This window comes from Crocodylus porosus, unplaced genomic scaffold (genome assembly GCF_001723895.1).
Source record: "Crocodylus porosus isolate Cpor-Errol unplaced genomic scaffold, CroPor_comp1, whole genome shotgun sequence".
Taxonomy (NCBI): Eukaryota; Metazoa; Chordata; order Crocodylia; family Crocodylidae; genus Crocodylus; species Crocodylus porosus.
In genome coordinates this window covers 149,985,858-149,993,569 of record NW_017728886.1, presented here as the reverse complement: position 1 = coordinate 149,993,569, position 7,712 = coordinate 149,985,858, and the positions used below count along the sequence as shown (strand labels likewise).

Here is a 7,712-nt window from a genome sequence, read left to right as displayed (position 1 = left end):
TTTCCCCTGCCAATCCTTAAATTGCTTTAAGGAAACAAAAGCCTCGTAAGCAAACCACCAAACATAAGATTTGTGATTAATAATGTTAATCAAGAGTCAGCAATGCCAGAACAAGGCCATGATGTACAGTCATGCATTCAGGTTCAGCAAGACTCTAAAATACAATGAGTCCTGAACTGATTCACAACAATGCATTTTGCAATTCTGACTACAGGGATGTTGGGTTTTTTTTCTGTAGTGAAGTTGAGAAATGATGAAAATAACTACATTAAGATTTCACTGCATTAGCCCAGGCTAACAGTGCTAAAGTTACTGTTTATGTTTTATATTTTCTTGTTGCAGGCACTTCCTGTTCTGAGACAAATCGATCTTCACGTAGGTTCTCTCTTTTGAGATGCAAGGAAATTTGGGGTAAATGTCCACTAATGTCATAAAACCTTCTATGTCTTTTCAAAGAACATGAGCCAACAGGTGTAGGCTGATTGTTAGATGAGAATTTAGGCTTTTTTAAAACTCATTTTGTTTTGAGAAAGCAAACATTTTTTTTAAATAGCATATTTTGAAAGGGGGTGGTTTATAATTTAGGGCAGTGCCTAAAGTTGTCTGCAGGGGAGGAGACAACTTTAGGCACTGGACTAGATGACCAGAGCACAGACTGTAGAGTTCAGCGAACCTCACAAAAGGTTCGGGCTTGGATATCTTTGGAGTTCTCCTGCCATATCCTTTCCCCCACTTTTCCACAGGAAATGCAGTGTGTGTGTGTGTCAGTCAGCATCAAGCCTGTCTCCAGTTTGGGAAACACTGTCTTTAAAGAGACCACCTACATTTTAATGAAATAAGAACTCTAGAGAAAGTACAGACTAGAACTTTTTTATTTAAGGGTCAGCTCCCCACAATATTTATCTAGTTGTCTGAGCTGGTATAAGGAGCACTTTTAACCACAGAGAAGAGAAAAAGCATTAGCATATGAGAGCTGGGACAGTAACCTCCTGTAAAGCTGTCCCCCCTTCCCTCTCCCAGGCCCATTGCACAAAGGGAAGAGTGCCAGTTAGGTGGTGGTGATGGGGAGGTGCAAAGGGTGGTGGTGGGGATGAATAGCTGGGAGTCTGGAGAGGCATGGAAAGTAATAGGGCTGTGGGAGAGCACCAGCTGTTTTATCTAGGTGGGGCGGGGGGCAGAGAGGGAGAGGAGGGGAAGGACCAAAGTTCCTTATGATTCCCTTCACATTTGGAGGGGGGAGGACCATACTTGCATCATTCATTTTGGAGGTTTCTCCGTGTTCCTAAAGAAGAATTGGGACTTAACAAATAAACTCTGACAAAAATGCACTTTCTTCTGTCCAGCTACCTAAAGGGTTTTTACTGCTTTCTGTTCTTGCCATTTCACATATGAAGGAAAGGGTTGGGGGGGGAGGGAGGAGGATGGAAAACCTAGTAGTTTGGAGTAAAGGCCTCCTTTTCTCACCAACGTACTGAACTGGAACATAAATTATGGGGTATCTGTTTCAGGCCTCTTTCATGACGGTGCTCCCTCAAGAACACCAGAGTAAGATAATCCTCTTGAATTCAGAGGCAGTGTGTTATTAACAGAAGCACATCGGCTGCACTTTACTGGAGACTGGGCACCCTTGCAGTACCGAGTTGTTTTTAGCTAGGGGCCACGTAATCTCTCTTGATTCTAATGCTTATTCATTATCCAGCACCAGGGTACTCAACTACATTTAATTAGCATTAAGATTATGATTTTAAACCCCCAGAAGCAGGGAAGCTTAGTGCTGAGAATGAAAATTCCCTCTCCCCTTAAACTGTACCGTTATCCAGTTATATTATCCTAGTGCTCAGGGGCCTTAGCGAAGCATCAGGATCCTGTCATGTTAGGTACAAATATTAAAATGTCATCTCCATGACATAAGTTTGAATGAGATGCACCATTCTGATCTCTCTCACCCTGTTGCAAATCCGGGATGATGTTGCTGAATTATAGTGGAGTTACACCTGACTTTCACCAGTTCAAATTAAAAAAAAAAATCTGCACCATATTTATTGAGCTAGATTTACCTCTGTCCATCAGGTGTTCCTTTGTTAGGGGCTTCATATTTTTTATTTTTGTACTTATGAAAATTTCTCTGTACATATAAAAAATTCTACAGTTACACTTTCCTATTATGGCTTTTTAGGTAAATTTCTTGATTTGCTTTTTAAAAAAGTACCATATTTACTTGAATATAAGATGGGTTTTTCCCCTTATTGGCATAGGGGGGAAAAAGCTTCCTGTCTTAGATTCACATACAAGGAAACCTCAGACAATGTATTTAATATCATTAAACTGCTGCCAAAAGCAGATGTGCTAAGTAATGGAAACCAACTATGAAGCTGATTTAAATGCAGCCAATGCTGAGCATGACTATAAAATGCATGGTCCATATTGGACAGGCATACTGATGGAACAGTTTTTTGGTGGCACTTCATGTGCAAGCCCCAGGCCCAGCAGCCTTGGATTTCAGATGCCCCCTAATCTTGCTTGCTGCTAGCCAGAAGTCTCAGGAACATCTAGGGGAAAATGTTGAAAGCAATCCCCCAATGCCACAAAATTGATAGGAACTTTCTGCGTGACCCTTAAAAAAGAAAAGAAAAGAAAAGAAAAGAGGGGATTAGGGGGCAGTTGCTCCCTTAGAAGGAAATGAACATCAGGCCTGGAAGTACTGCAATATCAGGTTGGCAGGATAAGTCAGTGCAGCCCATCTGAATAAGATGTATGGTAGTGTCCACTGCGCTTAGTCCACTTCCACACTGACTCTTTCAAGTCACCGTGAATTATAATTTCATAGTTGGTAGGGTCGGAAGGGACCTGAGCAGATCAAGTCCAACCCCCTGCCATGGCCAGGAAAGAATGCTGGGGTCAAATGACTAGGTGCCTATCTAGCCTCCTTTTGAAGACCCCCAGGGTAGGAGCAAGCACCGCTTCCTTTGGAAGTTGGTTCCAGCTCCTAGCTACCCTGACTGTGAAGTAGTGTCTCCTGATGTCTAGTCTGAATCTACTCTCCATCAACTGATGGCCGTTATTCCTTGCTACTCCTGGCAGTGCTCGGGGAAACAGGGACTCCCCCTATGCCTGTTGGTCCCCTCTGACTAGTTTGTAACAGGCCACTAGATCCCCCCTCAGCCTTCTCTTGTGGAGGCTGAACAGCTTCAGGTCCCGTAGCCTCTCCTCCTAGGGCCTGCCCTGCTGACCCTTGACCATGTGAGTGGCCCTCCTCTGGACCCTCTCCATGTTGTCCAGAACTGGACGCAGTACTCCAGCTGCGGCCTGACCAGTGCCGCACAGAGGGGAGGATCACCTTCTTGGACCTGCTTGAGATGCATCTATGCATGCATGATAAAGTATGGTTGGCCTTCCTGACTGCGTCCCCACATTGTCGGCCCACGTTCATCTTGAAGTCAATAATGACTCCAAGATCCTTTTCTGCCTCTGTGCTGACAAGAAGGGAGTTCCCCAGCCTGTAGGTATGGTGCTGGTTCTTCCTCCCCAGGTGCAATACCTTGCACTTGTCAGTTATGAAACCCATCCTGTTCTTATCTGCCCACCCCTGTAACCTGTCCAGATCTAATTGCACCCTGTCCCTCTCCTCTAGTGTGCCCACTTCTCCCATCTTAGCATGATCAGTGAATTTGGACAGGGTGCTTTTCACCCCTTCATCCAAGTCGCTGATGAAGATGTTGAACAGTGAGGGCCCAAGGACCAAGCCCTGGGGGACCCTACTGCCCACATCCCTCCAGGTCGAAAATGACCCATCTACCACTACTCTCTGGGTGTGGCCCTCCAGCCAATTAGCGACCCATCTGACTGTGCAGACATCGACACCACAGTCGCCTAATTTTTTAATGAGAATGGGGTGAAAGACAGTGTCAAAGGCCTTCCTAAAGTCCAGAAAGACTACATCCACCATGACTCCTGTGTCTAAGGATTTTGTGACCTGGTCATAGAAGGCCACCAGGTTGGTCTGACAGGACCTGCCTCTAATGAACCCATGTTGGTTGCCCCTAAACATAATCTCCCCTGCTTGTCCCTCACAGATATGCACCTGATAATTTTCTCAAAGAGTTTCCCCAGGACTGAGGTAAGACTAACAGACCTGTAGTATCCTGGGTCCTCCTTCCTCCCTTTTTTGAAAATGGGCACCACATTGACCCATTTCCAGTCCTCTGGAGTGGAGATCAGCAGGACCTGCTGATTTGAACACATCTAGTCCCACCAGAAGTTCCCTGACTAGGTTCTCACTGACCCTGGGCCTGGTTGTGTCTCCCCTGGGACCGTTGGGGATTCCGGTGCGGTGGGATGATCTGGTCAGGAAAATGGAGGCAAAGAAACTGTTAAAGAGATTAGCTTTGTTGTCTGGTGCAACCACCAGCTTTCCTAGTGTGTCCTGCAGAGTTCCCACATTACCTGGTACCTTCTTTTTACCCCCTATGTATTTAAAAAAGGACTTCTTGTTATCCTTGATCTGGGTTGCTAGTCCCAGTTTCATCTCTGCCTTAGCCTTCCTAACAGACCCCCCTAAAGTCTTGAGCAATGGAAGTATAATCCTTCTTGGTGGTGGCCCCTCCCTTCCATTGGGTGTACGCCTCCTTTTTAGCTTTGAGACATTCCTAGATGCTTTTGGTGAGCCATGGGGGCTTTTGTGCCCTCCTGCCCTCTTTGATCCGTGTTGGGATTGTCAGCCTTTGGGCTTGGAGGATCGTCTCCTTAAGGAATGACCACTCTTCTTGGACTCGCAATTCCCCTCCCTTCCAGGACCTCAGAACCTCCCTGGCTAGTCTCTTTACCACATTGAAATCTGCCCTCCTGAAGTCCAGGGCTGCTGCCTTGCTGCAGGCCTTTGACACCCTGCGCTGGATGGTGAATTCCAGTAGGCAATGATCTCTATCGCCCATGTGGTCAACCACCCACAGTCCCCTCACCAGGTCATCGCTTGTGACCGGGACCAGGTCCAACAAGGTATTTCCCCTGGTAGGACTGCACTCCTGGGTTAGATGGAAGTCCTTTAACTCGGCTAGGAACCTACATGAGTGGTCAGACCTGGCTGACTGCTCTTCCCAGATGTCTGGATAGTTTAGGTCACCCATGATAACCATGTTCCTTGACTTAACTGCCTCTGCAAGCTGACCTGAGAATTCCCGGTCCAGCTCTTCCCCCTGGTTGGGTGGCCTGTAGTAAACCCCTACCGTTAAGTCCCTTCCCTCGCAACCCCCTTGTATACGGACCCAGAGCACTTCAGTTTGCTCCTCCTCTGACCCAATGCTGTTTGTTGAAGAGGTGTATTACTGTTTGACGTAGAGTGCCACACCCCCACCTTTCTTCCCTGGTCTATCCCTCCTGTACAGCATGTAGCTTCTGATGTTTACTGCCCAGTCATGCATTGGATCCCGCCAAGTTTCAGTGAGCCCCACTATGTCTGGGTTAATGTTAGCTAGTAGGAGGGCAAGTTCCTCCTGTTTGTTCCCCATACTACAAGCATTGGTGTAGAGGCATTTAAGGCCTCCTGAAGGTGCATGCATGGCCCCCCTAATTGCAGGACTATCTGGGCCCCTGTTTCTTACCTGGGTATTTCTTGTGTTCATCCCCTGTCTTAGCTGGGCTGTTTTTCTGGGTGGCTCTTGGTTTGGTGTTCCGTGGCTCCCTCCATCCTCATCCTCCCCTTCCCCCGATGAGCCTAGTTTAAAGCCCACTGGAGGAGATCAGCCAACCTGAAAGAGAACAAACGTTTACCTTTGGGGGACAGGTGAAGCCCATCCCATCCAAGCATGTCTCTTGTCCTGAAATATGAGTCGTGATCCAAAAAGCTGAACCCTGCCTTGAGACACAGTTTCCAAAGCTGCAAGTTGATCTCTCTGATGCAGGTCTCATGGCGTCGTCCATGTCCGCTCACTGGAAGGACAGATGAGAAGACCACCTGTGCCCCTGTCTCCTTCAGCTCGCCCCCTAGAGCTTTGTAGTCCTTCATCAGGTGATCTGGGCCGCTCCTGGCTGCATCGTTAGTGCCTACATGGATTAGGACCATGGGGTAGTAATCAGTGGGCCGGATAATGGCCAGGGTCATCTCTGTCACATCCTGAATCCTCACTCTGGGCAGACAGGAGACCTCATGTGTCAAGGGATCCTGGCGACAGATGGGACCCTCTGTACCTCTCAGGATGGAGTCGCCTATGATGAGCACTCAGCATCTCTTCTTCCAGGTCAACTTGCTTCCTTCAGTCTGTTCTGCGAGTGGAGTGGCCTCCTCTCCAGAGGTTTCCTCCTCTCCTTCCTCTTCCTCCAATGTTGCCAGGGTCTCATACCTGTTCCCCAGCTGGACTGGGGGAACTGGTACTGCACCGCCGCGAGCAGCCCTGGCTCTGGAGGGAACCTTCTGCCATTTCGCTGGGGTGCTTCTTTGGTGCTTGGCCCTGCAGAGAAAGGAAATACCCACCAAATTCATCCTCTGCTTCTCTGATCCCCCTCAGCCTGCTAACCTCCTCCTGGAGCTCCCTCACCTGCTCTTCCAAGGCCCTAAGACAGGCGCCTGTGGGACAGGTGTGGGTGCTCCCATCCCCTTCCTCCCCCGGCACCGCTGGGCTTCCCCCACAGGGCAGGGGGCAGAGTGATGCCAGCTCCTCTGTGAGCTCTGTCTGGGTGGAGGCCTCAGAGAAGCTCTGGGTAGGCAGTGCCCCCCGGGCAGGGGCCCTAGCAGCACTCCGCGTCGATACCATTTTTTTTTTTTTTGGTGTGGTGCCTTCGCCTTTCTCTTGCCGAAGACTTCCTCCTGGCCCCTCCTGCTTGCCTGCCTGTGCGAACGCTGGTGCAAACACTGGTGCACCCTTACAGAGCATACCTGTTTGCGTACTCTGTTTGCACATGTGGCTCGGGAGTGCAGGTCCCTGCTGGCTCTTGCTAAAAGTGATCCAGGGGGGCTTCCTGTGCCCCACTTACCTTAGGGGGATCAGCTGCTGCTGCCCCTGCTGCTGCCTCCACTGCTGTGTCCACTTTGGCCTCTGCCACTGGTCAGATAAGGGGGCATACGTGTGTGTGGGGGACACACGTGTGCCTAGCTCCTTCCTTTCTGCTCCTGGCTCCTGGCCCCTGGCCTCCGAGTGCAAATCATCACCTCATTGTATACATTTCGACTTCCCCTTTACTTCCACAGCTAAACTGTGCCTTTCTTTCCTATTTCCAGTGATTCCTGTTTCTTCACCAACCTTAAATGTCTGGCTCCCTGAATAAGGCCCCAAATGGTTTATTCTCTCTGTCAGCCTGTCACGTATGATTAGTGTGACCCTACCCTGCACAAAGTGGAGTTGGACCAGGTTGCTTGCACCTCATCTACATATAAATTTTGGGAGGATCCTAGGACTCATGACAAGAACACCTGGTTCCCATCATGGGGGGCTAATTAGCACATGGACCTTTGCAGGGTGGGGGTGGTAGTAGTGGTATCTGAGTACACACACATACTGAGCAGTTCTGACCTATGGGGTCACCATGGCTTGAAATGCTGTTGACTTTGCTGGGGCCTTGCCCAGTGAACTGTATGGTAAATCATGAGCTTTTTGGCTTTGGACTAATATTATGCATAGTTTATACTAGACACTCTGTCTCTAGTTTATATATATATATATATGTGTGTGTGTGTGTGTGTGTGTGTGTGTGTGTGTGTGTGTGTGTGTGTGTGTGTGTGT

General features: G+C 48.6%; 1 long non-coding RNA gene across 2 annotated transcripts in view; it reads left to right on the top strand.

Annotated features, from left to right (window-relative positions):
- The first annotated feature begins 340 nt into the window (after positions 1–340).
- Positions 341–7,712, top strand: part of LOC109315305 — a 98,208-nt gene continuing 90,836 nt past the window's right edge. The window contains exon 1 of one of the 2 annotated variants that reach the window (XR_002102470.1): positions 341–411. This is a non-coding gene — a long non-coding RNA (uncharacterized LOC109315305). The remainder of the gene's footprint in view (positions 412–7,712) is intronic. The other variant, XR_002102473.1, reaches the window with a different exon arrangement.